The sequence below is a fragment of the Chlorocebus sabaeus genome, chromosome 12 (assembly GCF_047675955.1).
Source record: "Chlorocebus sabaeus isolate Y175 chromosome 12, mChlSab1.0.hap1, whole genome shotgun sequence".
In the NCBI taxonomy this organism is placed as follows: domain Eukaryota; kingdom Metazoa; phylum Chordata; class Mammalia; order Primates; family Cercopithecidae; genus Chlorocebus; species Chlorocebus sabaeus.
In genome coordinates this window covers 90,953,640-90,968,964 of record NC_132915.1, presented here as the reverse complement: position 1 = coordinate 90,968,964, position 15,325 = coordinate 90,953,640, and the positions used below count along the sequence as shown (strand labels likewise).

At 44.8% G+C, this 15,325-nt stretch overlaps 1 long non-coding RNA gene across 2 annotated transcripts; it reads right to left on the bottom strand.

The window, feature by feature from the left end:
- Positions 1 to 997: 997 nt before the first annotated feature.
- LOC119619075 (uncharacterized) lies at positions 998 to 15,323 on the bottom strand. Of its 2 annotated transcripts, XR_012094870.1 has the most exons (4): positions 13,414 to 15,321; positions 12,670 to 13,320; positions 7,955 to 8,004; positions 998 to 4,091 (listed from the first exon to the last, which is right to left on the bottom strand). It is a non-coding gene; the product is annotated as an uncharacterized lncRNA (long non-coding RNA). The 2 variants fall into 2 exon arrangements; XR_005235463.2 differs by having other exon boundaries at positions 12,670 to 15,323.
- Positions 15,324 to 15,325: the final 2 nt, after the last annotated feature.

The window sequence follows — 15,325 nt, the reverse complement described above, 5'->3', positions numbered from 1 at the left end:
ACTTAGGTCCAGGCACCGAAGAACTTTATCAGTACATCATCACACAATTCTAGAAATATGAAATGAGTTCTAGACCTGACTCTGCTAGTTCTAACCTGTGCCACTTTAGTCAGATTCCTTTCCTTCAGTTTTCTCACCCTTCAAATGCCAGTGATAATCCCAGCACATCTGCTCCCCAGGTGTTGGGAGAGACTTTGCTGTGTGTGATTATTACTTCAAAATAAACCTCTAAATCTAGGGCAGTTTGGAGAGGAAAAAAACAGGAGATGTGAAGGGGTAGGAAAAAGATCATCTATAGAGAGGTAAAGGCCATGGATTCCACTGAATTCTACAGTTTGAGGGGGAAAGTGTAGCCTGTAATCCCGAGTGAAGGGCTTAGTGGTGTTAACATCTGCCCTTAAACGTCTTCATTCACTGTGGCTCCCACTTCTTTCTACCACTCCATCAGCTTCAATCTTTTATCTGTCCTCAGAATAAAACCACAATGGGAGTTGGGGGGGTGGTGGTTATTCTCTGGGCTATAATTAATGGAATGGAATGAAAAGTGGCACCAGGTGTCAAAAGACCTGGGTTCTAGTGCAAGGTCTACAAGAAGCAGCTATATGGACCCTCCTAAGATCAGTGGGCCTCCCAGGCTAGAGAGTGCCTGCTTCTCTGTAGTCTAGTATTTCCAAATTCACAACTAACATTTACCTTTGGAATTTAGGGACAAGGAAGTAGAATTCTCAGAAATCCCCCAAATCATAAGTTATTCTTAAAATACTTCATTCTTTATACTCTTTTCTTCATTATCATAGGTATCTGGAAACACTCTGTTTACTAAGTAGACATATTAAGCCTATTTTTACTTACAAAGAACTGTAGCGTACAGAGAATATTTAAAGGACAGGAAGACGCCAGGCAACATATATTGGATAGCATTCAAATAAATATAACATTTGAATATCCTAGAGCAAGGTAAACAGAATATAGAATCAATCGTGTCCAGACTGTTAACTTATTTTGCTTCCAAAGTTTATTTCTCAGAACACCATAAGATTTGTATAAAGTATGTAGGTTGTTTATCAAATCATTTTATTTGCAAGAACTCACCATTAGCAGCTGATATGGCCAGACATACAGACGTAATGACATCACAGCAATCAAAAGTAGGGCTAATTAGATGGTGACTGTTTCTCTCTGCTATACTCCTGTCTCAGTTCTTACAGCCCTCAATTCAGTATGTTAGTATTTGATGAAGTTGGATTCTTTCAAACTAGTAATGTCTCTATAATGGTGTTAGTATTCACAGAATAATTACAATACTTCTCATTTCCTCAACTGATTTTTCTAGGGTTTATGGATTCAAAAAACATACATTTCCGAAGAAATACTGGGAGGGAATTCCCACGTGGAAACACTGGTCTGGGTCCTAGCCCTAGCCTCTGCATCATCATTCTGGGATGACGGTTTGTAATAGTGACCAAACCACGTAAGTTGGCATTAAGGCAGACCCTAGAGATCAGTGAACTCCTGCAGATCTGTGGTGAGTAGTAAACAACACATTTATTTTTTTTTTAGACGAAGTGTTGCTCTGTTGCCAGGCTGGTGTGCAGTAGCAAGATCTCGGCTCACTGCAACCTCTGCCTCCTGGGTTCAAGTGATTCGCCTGCCTTAGCCTCCCGAGTAGCTGGGACTAGAGGCATGTGCCACCACACCCAGCTAATTTTTAGTAGAGACGGGGTTTCACCATGTTGGTCAGGATGGTCTCGATCTTTTGACCTCGTGATCCGCCCACCTTGGCCTCCCAAAGTGCTGGGATTACAGGTGTGAGTCACCGTGCCCAGCAAACAATACATTTTTAAGTGCCAGACCAACACCATATAGATGTTTTAAAAACTAACAACTTTATTGTTGGCTACAGCAGCTTCTCTGGATCTATGGCCTACAAAGAACTGACTGAACCTCTGAATGAAAGAGTAAGAGCATTAGGTTTAGAATCAGAGTTGGGTTCACATCCTAATTCTGCCATGTACTTTACATGTTACATGTTCTCTGGTCTCAGGTTTCATCTGTAAAGTGAGGAAAACATTGCATTATAAGGATATAATGTTAAGAACCTATGACAATGCCTGGCAGAAATGGCCCTCTCCCCTCCCATTTCCTATTACAGTCAACCTTGACACCAGGGAAGAGGAAGGCCACTAAGAGCTTTCTGATAACAGCAAACCACCCAATGAAGGCCACAGACAGAAAAATCTCCTTTGGAATTAGTCTCACTTTAAGAATATTCAAGGAAAAAAGTTTAATTTTGCCAATTCCATAAATCAAAAGTGACTATGTACTGTAGAGAGAGCTTTAGTTATTTAAATACTTTAAACATCAATTTGCCAAACAGGTGCAAGACATGCCCCTATCCTCAAGCAGCTTACAATCTAGGAATACGAAGCTGACTCTGATGCACAAAGATGGCAGGAATACCACAAAAGAGATTCCTGCCAACCATGGAAGCCAGGCCATACAAAGGAGCAGCAACATTTCACAGGCATTCAAACAGAAGGGCATTCCAGGCAGAGGGGACGGCATGAACATAGCAATAACATCACACAGTATAGTGGAGCCATCCATTTCCCAGCGTGGGAGAGGAGATGCAGGGGATAATGACGGAAAAGGTGAGCTGAAGCAAGGTTATAAAAACCAGAGCTAGAAATTGGACTTTATCCTGGAAGCAATACAGGCAGTCCACCTTGGGTCCCCAGCACATTTTAGATAGGGTTTACTTTACACAGGTTTGCATATATAGCACAACATGATCTGTTGTAAAAAGCAGGGACATCACCATTATCATTCTCTTTGTTCTTCTAAGACAATCCCTCAAAATCTCCATTGGAATCCTCAGGAACTTTCCAAAGGCCCCAGCCTAAAGTCCCTACAAGATCTTTGCAAAGGACTCTCAGAGATTGTCTTCCATTTGGTATTTGGGAGCACGAAGATCCAAGAAGTACAGTAGTTATCAGCACTACACCCTGCACTACCCACCTTCTGGACCTCCATGCAGTTCAGTTTCCTGCAGTAATGTATAAAATGAAAACTGGCTCAGAGGGGTGGTTTACAAACCTTTAACAAAGAACGCTTTTAAAAAAATCCCCATGCAGGCAGTCCCCAAGGTACTACTGTCAACCCCTGGGGCTCTATGAAACAAACCTAAAGACACAGGTCTGTCCGATTCCTGGGGCTATTTCTGTGTTCAAGTGAAAAGGTTAGTTTTGTGCGCTCAGAATCTACATCTTCACTGACAAAACACCAGAACGATCTGATATCTGTCATTCAGGCTAGGGAAGAGCCAAGACTTACTGCCAACCCATGAGGCTGTGCCAAAGTCCTAATATTCCCTGAGTCATACACAGGTTCATGGAGTCCATTCCTAGTCCCACCTCCTCAGAATTCAGGACCAACAAAAGCCTCTTTAGCAAGGAGAAATAATCCTGCTGATCCATGAAATGCCACCATTAGCAATTTATCCTTTTGATAAAGCACTTGCCAGTCCCCGTAGGAGGAGACATTCATCCCACACTCTTCCAGGTGAACAAGGTCACTAGGGCCACTCCTCCCCATGAGAAGCAGCAAAGCAATTACATCCTAGGCACTTGAGGTAGGCCTACTGACTCAAGATGACAAGTCTCACCCTCACTGCGTCTTCCCTTCAGTCACTACATGTAACCATCCTCGTGCCCTCGTGCCCCCTTATCCCCCTTAACCATGAAGCACTCAGAGACAAGTTACACTATGTTCTTGCTTGGCCTGACTCGCCCAGCCTTTTCTTCCAGCTTTAGGAGCCTCAGACCTTCAGCCTCCACAGGCCATTTTTAGCTCCTCCGTGCCGACGGGAACATGGAATCCAGAGATACTGGGAGGTAGAAGGTGCCCTCCTCTTCCCCAGAGTGCAGTTGATGAAGGCTGGAGGCAGCCGCTGGAGGTAGCCAGCAGAATGCACAAAAAGCTTTCCCCACTCAATCCTCTTCCATGCCGTCCTCAATCCACTTTAAATACTGCACATCTCCTTGACCCACAGGGAGACTGAAGACCTCTGGGATTTCAAAAGTATGTATAGCCTTTGGAGAGAAAGCAAAGCCCTGTGAGTGACTATGATTAGAATCAACTCATGTGATAAAACCCAACTGGCCAGCCTCATGGGAGGCTCTCTGCAACCTGCCTCACCCCACCTGTCCAGGTCCACGGCCTGTCACTCTCTAGCCTATGTTTCCCATCTGTCAACAAGTGGCCAGTTAGGCCAGATAGCTTTACAGTCTTACAGACGTGGGTTCAAATTCTAAGTTTGCCCCTACTAGCTGTCTGACTATGGACAAGTCACTTAGTTTTCTTCAAATGCTCCTTAAAAAAAAAAAAAAAAAGCCCTACATGACTGGACTGCTGAGGATTAATTAACACAAAGTATACAAAGCACTTACCCAGTACACCAGCTGGCACTGTATGCATTCATTAAATGCTAGCTACTCTTTTTATTATTATCTTATGCACATCGCTTCCCAAAACAATCCCCCCACCAATATCTCTGTATTCTCTTGCCCACCTAGATTCCACCTGCTCCTGCTGATCAATCAAAAGCCTATTCTTGCTTCAAAAAAAAAAAACACCTCTCTATCCCTCAAGGTCCAATTCAACCATTGACCTTTTCCAAGGGATCTTCCCTGACAATCCAGGTCTAGAGGAATCTCCTCCTCTCCTGTTTCTTTCACCTGGCCGTTGTCACACAGTGCAAGTTCTCTTCACTTTCTAGGCTGAAGAAACATGAGGACTTGGACCAGAGTGTCCCATCTGTCAAATGAGGATTATAATCCTCTGCCTCCTTTCTGCTGAATGAGGTATTTTAAACTTCCCATAACATGCTTAATAAATCACAGCACATGTATACATTCACATGTTGCTTCACATGTATGCTTAAACATTCTGTAAGTTGGGTGCCTGAAGATAATGAATTTTGTTAACTTACATGTTTTTATAAGCAGACATACAGAATTCAAAGACATTTTTAACACAGTAATAAGAGCGGAGACTGATAAAGCATTTCATATATGGATTTCACATATTAATTTCCATATGCATAACAACCCATTTGTATAATCCCCATTTTACAGAAGGGGCAACTGAGGCACAGAAAGTATTCATATTTTCCAAGCACTATGGAACAAGTGGCAGGTGGGGAGCCAGGTTTCAAGGTAGGAGGTCCAACTCTCTTAACCCTGAAGCTGTCCCTCACCAGTTAAAATTTTAATTTCTTAGCCGGGCGCGGTGGCTCAAGCCTGTAATCCCAGCACTTTGGGAGGCCGAGACGGGCGGATCACGAGGTCAGGAGATCGAGACCATCCTGGCTAACACGGTGAAACCCCGTCTCTACTAAAAATACAAAAAAACTAGCCGGGCGAGGTGGCGGGCGCCTGTAGTCCCAGCTACTCCGGAGGCTGAGGCAGGAGAATGGCGTAAACCCGGGAGGCGGAGCTTGCAGTGAGCTGAGATCCGGCCACTGCAGTCCAGCCCGGGCTACAGAGCGAGACTCCGTCTCAAAAAAAAAAAAAAAAAAAAAAAAAAAAAAAAAAAAAAAAAAAATTTAATTTCTTCACAGTACTGGCTCTACCAATGGTTCCTTACTCTCTCACCTCTGCGGAGGTGGTATCATAAGGGCCCCCTCTATAGCTAGTTTGAGACCCAGATGTAACCATGTATTCACAGAATCCTAGTTCCCTAAGAAGTAAAGAAAAGGTTTCATCATCCATATAGGTGGGTTTGCATCTCTGGCCCTATGTTAGAGTCAACCTGAGAAGATTCAGGTGACCATATTAGAGTCATCTAAAAAGAAAGGTGCTTTTTAATACCACTATACTTGATCCCCGCCCTGGCCAAATTAAGTCGAAATCTGTGAGGTGGGGCCTAAATTGGTAGTTTGAAAAATGTGTCCAGCCGGGCGCGGTGGCTCAAGCCTGTAATCCCAGCACTTTGGGAGGCCGAGGCGGGTGGATCACGAGGTCAGGAGATCGAGACCATCCTGGCTAACACAGTGAAACCCCGTCTCTACTAAAAATACAAAAAACTAGCCGGGCGAGGTGGCGGGCGCCTGTAGTCCCAGCTACTCGGAGGCTGAGGCAGGAGAATGGCGTAAAACCCGGGAGGCGGAGCTTGCAGTGAGCCGAGATCGCGCCACTGCACTCCAGCCTGGGTGACACAGCGAGACTCTGTCTCAAAAAAAAAAAAAAAAAAAAAAAAAGTGTCCAAATGATGCTAATACATAGCAGGCAGTTATGAGAAACACTGGTTTAGACCAGTGCTTCTCAAGCTTTAATGTGCAGAGAAATCACCTGGGGGTCTTGTTAAACTATAATTTGATTCAGTAGGTCTGGGGTGAGCAGGAGATTCTACAGTTCTTGAAAGCTCCCAGGTGATGCCAATTCCAAAAATTCCACTTTGAATGACAGAATGATAAAGGTTTATACTAGAGGTTCTCAAAGTGAAGGTCCACTGACCCCGGGGGATCTCCAGGACTCTAGGGGGTCCTTGGGGCCAAAACTACTTTCATAATATTATTTTGTTATTCTTTTACTATGTTGACATTTGCACTAATGGTTAAAAAAAAAAAAAACCGGCCAGGTGTGATGGTTCATGCCCATAATCCCAGCACTTTAGGAGGCCGTGGCAGGTGGATCACTTGAGCCCAGGAGTTGAAGACCAGCCTGACCAACGTAGCAAAACTCTGTCTTTGAAAGACAAAAATAATAATAATAATTAGCCGGGCATGGTGGCAGGCACCTATAATCCCAGCTACTTGGGAGGCTGAGGCAGGAGAATCGCTTTAACTTGGGAGACAGAGGCTGTAGTGAGCTGAGATCATGCTGCAGCATTCCAGCCTGGGCAACAGAGCGAGACTCCGTCTCAAAAAAAAAAAAAAAAAAGGTAAAACTGCTGGCACTTCAGCATGAGTTGAGACAGTGACACTAACCTGTACTCATTGTCATTATATTCTTCACTGCCACACAGTTGGACTTTAAAAAGTCAATTTCACTTCGCATCTCTGATGAAGTAGGCAAAATTACTACTTTAATTAAATTTCAATCCTTGTGTACATGCCTTTTCAATATTCTGTGTGACAAAACACCGGTAGGAAGTACACATAAAGCATTTCTACTACATGCCTAAGTTCACTGCGTGTCTGATTGTTTTAGTACAAGTTAAACTTTTTTTTTTTTGGTGGAACACCAATTTTACTTTCAAGTCCGAGTAACCATAATTTGTCATTTCTACAAATTATAGTTACTTCAGGCTTGAGTATTAGGTAGGCACTTCCTCAAATATGAATAAATTGAGCCCACCACTCAAATAAAGACAATTTACATCATGTATGGCCAATGATAAAATTGATGTTTTCAAACAAAACTAAATTTTGAAAGACCTGACTTTATCACCATGAGCTTAAAGTGTCCCAGAATTTAAAGATGTTTCAGAGGAGATCCAGCTGTCTTATTAAGCCAGAATCTGCTAAAATGTAAAATGTCATTCTTCTAAATTTTTTTGTCTTTAGGAAATCTTACTTTCCTTAAAAATGCATTATTTATGTTAATATGTAATGGTTTTATCATTTTAAATGAAATAAAAATATTTTTATATTCTGTTTTAGTTTCTAAAACAGTAAACTTTTATATAACCCATAAAGTTCTTTTGGGTCTCAATTTTTAAAAGTGTAAAGGGGTTCTAAGACCAACATTTTGAAGGCCACTGGTTTAAACTATCTTATTCTAGCCCCCCATTATACAGATGGAGAATCTGAGGGTCAGAGAGGGATAGGGACTTGCCCAAAATCACATAGAAGGTGACTGGCTGGGATTCAGGTCTCCAGCTTTTCAAGGTCATTCCCTTAGTACCTTGGCTGGTCCTATGGTAAAGGAGTGAGAAGAGATGCCAACCTTACCTGATGCAGATGGACAGCATGAAGACCCTGGAAGTCTTTGTCTTCATTAACTATAGATGAAAACAAACAAACAAAAACTAAAAACTGCTGCTTTAGGGCCTGATCCCCAGTGCTGCCACTGCTCATTCATCTGGTCATTTAGGAGACAGCTTTCCTCCGGGGTCACCAGGCCCTGTCACTAGCTTACAAATGAACCCAGGGCATCTTATGTGGGGAAACACCTCAATCAGTTATCTCTGCTGACTTTAATTGGAACCTGGAAAAAGGCCATGGTCTCACTCACTCCCCTATCAAGACCTCCTATGGGCCAGGCTTGGTGGCTCACACCTGTAATCCTAGCACTTTGGGAGGCCAAGGTGGGCAGATCACCTGAGGTTGGGAGTTCAAAACCAGCCTGACCAACATGGAGAAACCCCATTTCTACTAAAAATACAAAATTAGCTGGGTGTGGTGGTGCATGCCTGTAATCCCAGCTACTTGGGAGGCTGAGGCAGGAGAATCACCTGAACCCGGGAGGTAGAGGTTGCAGTCAGCCGAGATTGCGCCACTGCACTCCAGCCCGGGCAACAAGAGCGGAACTCCGTCTCAAAAAAGAAAAAAAAAAAACCGACCCCCCCCTAATGCTCACATCCTCACTCACCAACAGGATGTTAGTGGCTTCTATTTTTCCCTCCCAAAAGTACCTGGAGAAGGGAACAAAACCAAATTATGATGCTCCTAAGAGGAGCTCAGTGAACTGTCAAACCTGGCCCACCTAAGTGACCTACTGAGGAGAAAACTTTAAAATCTTTCCAAACCTATATAAACAAGTCTAGAGTTGACCAAGGCCTCACATGTCATCTGGTCCAATGCATGCATCTCACATTTGCCTGAACACTCCTGGAGGTGGGAGGTTCATCATCTCTTGATGAAGTCCATCTAACTTAAAGGTTTTCACAAGATGCTTTTTCTTATAGTGTGCCAACATCTGCCACCTAGATTATTCCCCAGCTGGCCTCATCAAGAACCACCCCAGGACAGCCCTGCAGAAACTCCTATGTCTTCTCTGCTTGAGCTCTTCCAATGCTCATCCCTACACACTGGTGCTATTTTGATCACTGACTTTCCAAGACGAGTGCCGATGAATGAATAACTAAAAAACAGGGAAGACTGCAGGGAAGAAGTAAGCCTTACAGTTATGGAAACTTTTAGATGCTGAAAACAAAGTCAGCAATGATGATCAGAAGACAGTATAAGAACACCATCAGGGGAAAGGAAAGACATTTACCCTGAGAATATCAACAAGGGCAAATCTAAGATGACCAAGGTCACTGGCCCTTCCTGTGTCACAGGACTGTGGCAAAAGAATACATCACGAGAAAGGATGGGCATATAAAGGAAATAGTAGGATGAAATTCTACTCAATTTCCCAACACTGATCTCCAAACTGGCTAAATGTGACTCATCTATACAAGTATTTAAAAATTCAGAGACCTGGGCCCCCATCCTCAGGGGGTTATTGAGTAGATTGAGGCTGGAGTTCAGGGATAGACAGCATATACTTTCACAAAACTACTCAGGGAGACCTACAATCCCAAAACAGTTAAGGTCCACTGGTTTGTGCCAGTTTTTACAGGTGACGAAATAAAGGCCAAAGAAAGGGAGAAATCACCCAAAAGGTGAGCAGCAAAGCTGAGCTGGAACCCTGTGCTTCTGACCCTCCCCTACGGTTCTTTCTGCCCCCTTCACCACCTCTGGAGTTACTCTGTAGTCACTTCCAACCTTAACACTTCAAGATATTTCCAAGATGAGAAAACAAAGCCCCCCAGACAATTACAGAAAAATGAGATGGTAACTACAATAGAAGAAAATAACCTCTTACGTGATGCCTAGACAAGGATTCACCAGCAGACACCCCTTCCCCTCCTCCATCTAGCAATGACACAGCCCAGTCACTCCTCCCCAAGTAGCTGGGAGTGACAGTTTCCTGGTAAAATTAGAAAAACATCCCACAATCTGCAGGACACCAAGTGGTGCCTCCAAGGACCAAACAATTCACTGCCCTTACCTAGCTGCCTCCAGCACAGATCCCCAGGAGCATTAAAGAGAAATCTGTCTGCCTTCTCCCTTCCTTCCCTTCCCCTCAGTCCTGAAGCTGGGGGTTTAGGGATGAAGAAGTTCATAGTCTGCTGGCACAGGGCACTCACCAGGAGGCACATGAGGACAGAGGGCCGCAGGCAGCTTGGCAGAGGGCATCATGAGCCCAGCCTGTCCAGAGCATCACAGGTAATTTAGCTGCACCATGGCAGTGAATGGCAGCCATGGGCAGAGGTGCTAGTGGGCGGGCACTGAGGGCCTAAACTAACCTCTCTCCCACCAATGCCTCCTTGTTCCTCCCTGGCCTGGTCTGCCAGGCTTGCCAGAAGGACACCAGGAGAGAGACAGTGGAGGCAGCAGCAAAGAGAGGGAGGAATTTCCACCGGACACCCTTCACCCTTGAAACAATGCAAGCACCATACCAGACCTACAACCCTTGCAAAAATACACTATTTTCACTTTCCATTCAAACAATTTTTAAAAAATCAAAATTTTGGGACGTCCCCAAAGACATAAACTTTTGTTAAGAACACAAAACCTTCAGAATCCACAGCATACACACACACGTACACAAAATTCTTCCACTTTAAAGAGGTCCAACCCACCAACAAAAACAAACAAGAGAAGCACGCACATGGCTGCCTCTCTGGCCCCTTCCTCCCAGAATCTCCCTTCTAATTCTCCTTGGCTTAGAACACTCTTAATCCCTACTTCTGTCCTTAATGAACTCTTTCCAGGCCATCCAAAAGATACTCCCATAGTTCTCTGCCCATAAGGCACTTTGCACACACTTTTTTTTTTTGAGGCAGACTCTCGCTCTGTCGCCCAGGCTGGAGTGCAGTGGCGCGATCTCAGCTCACTGCAACCTCCGCCTACTGGGTTCAAGCGATTCTCCTGCCTCAGCCTCCCAAGTAGCTAGGACTACAGGCACACGCCACCACGCCTGGCTAATTTTTGGTTTTAGTAGATGGGATTTCACCATATTGGCCAGGCTGGTCTCCAACTCCTGACCTTGTGATCTGCCCACCTCGGCCTCACAAAGTGCTGGGATTACAGGTGTGAGCCACCGTGCCCGGCCTGCACACACTTTTGTGGTAGCATGAACTATGGGGAGCAGTAACAAATAAGAAAAGCAGCAAGCTAATGGCTGTTGCCCTTCTGAATACAGACTCCACTGTTATCAGAATTTCCAAATTTTTAATCCAGCTTTTTAATGTGAAGTATCCTCATTTTAAAAATGACAATTCTAGGGGTAGGGATACAGAGCAGAAAAGTGTAAGTAAACTGTTTAAGAGAATTATGTCTTAGTTGTGGCAGGAGTAACACAAGTGTTTTAAAAATTCAACAAACAGCACACTTTAAGTTGGCAAATTTTATGTAAATAGTATCTTAAAATAGAGAGGGCAAAATACTGGAAACCAATTCAAAATTGTTTTCAACTAGGCTGACCAAACAAAACACATCTGTTAATCAAATCTGGCTTGCAGATTGCCAGCTGACAGTCTCTGCATTTATTGTCATTACCTGTTCACCTATCTGTTTTGTTCCCTGGGATTAGAAATTTTTTTTCTTTTTTTTTTTTTGAGACGGAGTCTCGCTCTGTCGCCCAGGCTGGAGTGCAGTGGCCGGATCTCAGCTCACTGCAAGCTCTGCCTCCTGGGTTTATGCCATTCTCCTGCCTCAGCCTCCTGAGTAGCTGGGACTACAGGCGCCTGCCACCTCGCCCAGCTAGTTTTTTGTATTTTTTAGTAGAGACGGGGTTTCACCATGTTAGCCAGGATGGTCTCGATCTCCTGACCTCGTGATCCGCCCGTCTCGGCCTCCCAAAGTGCTGGGATTACAGGCTTGAGCCACCGTGCCCGGCCTTAGAAATTCTTAAAGGCCTAATATACTTCTTAGCAAAGTGTCTGACAAAATCCAATACTTAATCAGTTGTAGGCCTACTCCTGTCATTTATATTGTTAGTTGTGCAGACTCAAGCGAGTTACTTAATTTCTGTGTGCTTTCAGGGGATTTTTCTCATAAAGGAAGGTCTAATATCTCCTTCATAGGTCTGAAGTGAGGATTAACAGAGAAGATTAACATTAAGAGTGCTTATAAAATGTGGCTGGGTGCAGTGGCTCACACCTGTAATCCCAACACTTTGGGAGGCCGAGGCAGGCAGATCATCTGAGGTCAGGAGTTCGAGACCAGCCCGGCCAACATGGTGAAATCCCATCTCTATTAAGAAGACAAAAATTAGCCGGCGTGGTGGCACACACCTGTAATCCCAGCTATTCAAGAGGCTGAGGCAGGAGAATCACTTGAACCCGGGAGGTGGAGGTTGCAATGAGCTGAGATTGCTCCATTGCACTCCAACCTGGGCAACAGAGCAAGACTCAATTTCAAAAAAAAAAAGAAACCGCTTATAAAACGTAAGGCCATGTCATTCAAGAGCAAGTAGTCTCTTGTCAACTACCAATGTAAACTCTGAAAACCTACATTTGTGATTGAAGAACTTACTATCTATAGAATATGGTTAGAGAAAATGAGGCTGAGTGGTCCTAAGGAAACCTTTGTATTTTAAGTCACTAAAATCAAGACCATGATCTTTTAGAGCTATTACATTAATAAGAATGGAACTGTTAATGACCATTTACCTCAGATCCTGAGATGATTTCCTGAGCAGATGTCCCCAAGTTTAGCTCAGGACCCTGCGGAGTTTAAGCGCAATGTTTGTTACCTGACTAAAATGATAGGGATGTGTGGCTGGTGATGAAAAGGATGATGGTAATTATGAAAATGATGTTAGCGTAACAAGGGAAGGATGGTCTCTGGAACCTCTTCGTCCTTCGACTCAGGTACCCCTACTCTCTCCAGATTCACTTCGAAGGTTACATTCCAAAGGTTCAACTTCACATTAATGGTTTGGACAGTTTCTTCAGACATATCAAGACTCTGAGTGCCATGCCAGAGGGTCCAGGCTTTTCTTCTGGCAGCTTCTTATCCTCCATCTTGTCCTGCTCCTTATCGGATCCTGATTCAAAGTCAGATTTCCCCTCAGACTCAGATTCTGTATCCATCACCTTCACCTAGATGACATCCTCTTCTTCATGTCTTCTCTTTCCAAGTCCTTTGCTTTATTTTGAAGGTTCTTCTGCATCTCTTTATAGGTATAAGCAATTTATTGAAATCTTTTTTAAAAGCCAAGCTTTAATCCAGGAAAGGATCCATATCAATTGCAGCATCAGTGAGGCCTGAGGTCTGGCATCAGACAGCATTCAATTTCCTCTGTCTGCAAAGACTTCTTCCTATGGACACAGAGTCTCAGTTATGACTAAAGATTGAAACTTGAGTAGCTCACTAATTTCACTTTCCCTGATATCAATGAATCTTAAACCCACCTGTTTTGCAGACACTAAGTTTTTTTAACTTCTTCATTAGCTCTAGGGAAAATGCATCATCATTCACATATCTTCCCACAGTTTCCAGCAAGCTTAAGAGTGGCTGATTTTATATCACCCATCACCTCTTTTATCACTACCAAAGAATCAGCAATATTGTACTGTTGCCATGTTTCTTTCAGAGTAAGGCGAGGGTTTTTTTAAATACAGTCAGCAAAGTGGTCAAACATATGTTTGGTGTAATACCTCCCAAATGCTTCGATTATACCCTAACCCAAGGGCTGAAGAAAGCTAGGGCCTTCCTGAGGGAGAAACACAATCAACATTAGAATGAACAAAGAATAATGAATCTGGGTGATTGGGACCTCCGTCCACAACTAGCAACATTCTGATTTCCGGATTTTTTTTTCTGTTAAATGACTTCGGACTTGATGGATAAAAAAATAACAAAACCAATCCATAAAGTGTCAATGGTGATTCTGGGTGTGTCACAAGAAAACAGGAAGGCGTTTATCTCTTTCTGAAAGACAAGTGGGGGATTAGAGTCTTTGTAAAGCAGCAGTGGTTTTATCATTTTGTCACCTGAGGCACTGCCACAAAAAAAAAATGAGGGAAATCCTGTCTTTAGCTTCCTCTAAGCTTTCCAGAGTTTTGTCTTTTGCCCCAAAAGTAGGAAGGCATGCACAGAAAAGATGGGTCGTCTCCTTGGTGTTGAAGACCTGTTGAGGCACATAGCCAGTCTCCAGTTGCTTGGAATACTCGGTGCCCACTCAGCATTTAAGGGTCCTTCCTCCCCATCAACCTGGTACATTGCAAAACAGCAGCGATTTTTAAAGTTCTCAAACCACCCCTTGCTCCCATGATACTTATTTGGGTTGTCCTCCCCAGATGTTTCCTACTGGTTCCCTGTGGATGTATTAGGCCTGGTTGCAGATGGCCTTCCCGGTCAGATGTCGCCCTCTATCATCTGGCCCTCCACCTAAAAGGTTAACTGGATCTCCACCTTCACGATGTTTACATTACCGGGAATACACAGCAGCTTGGAGCAGATGGGCGACCAACTCTCCACACTGGTTTTTCTTGGTTTTGGGGTGGGGGGGAGGGCGCCAAGGTGGGGGGAAGCAGGGTCTTGCTGTCACCCAGGCTAGAGTGCAGTGGCATAATCACAGCTCACTGCAGCCTCGACCTCCCAGGCTTAGGTGAGCCTCCCGCTTCAGCCTCCCGAGTAGCTGAGGCTACAGGTGCGTGCTACCACACCGCACTAATTTTTTTCCTCTTTTTTTTTTTTTTTTTCCTTTTTGGTGGAGACTGGGTTCTCACTATGTTGCCCAGGCTGGTTTCGAACTCCTGGGCTCAGGCGATCCTCCCGCCGCGGCCTCCCAAAGCGCTGGGATTACAGGCACGGCCACCGCGCCCACAGCTGCTTCTCCTTGGTGGACTGATCAACACCAACAAGGCGGCGCACGTCCCTATTACTCACGCCTTTGTCTGGCTCCTGGAGAATACTCATCCAGTCTTCCTGGAGGCACCACGCTCCGCCTCCTCTTGACAGGTGTCTGGCCCAGGATCAAGATTCCCCTCCAGGCCTCCGCTCCGCCTGGGGTGGCCTCACCTGCGGTCGTAGCCGCGGTGGCCTCCCTAACGGCTGCGGTCGTAGCCGCGGTGGCCTCCCTAACGGCTGCGGTCGCCGCCGCCTAGAGCCTGGTTCTGGAGCCGCGAGGCCGCCCACGAAGCTCTTTAACTTCCCGTAAGTCCCCATCCTCGCCGCTCCGCTGGCCGGGAATTTGGCAAGTCTTTGCCCCACGCGATAAAGACGTAAGCCAACTGGAAAACTGGCCTCTGCAATCTCCTGAGCAGCGCCCTAGATGACGCCAGACAGAGGGAGCCGCAGCCACTGGCTGCAGTTGACACG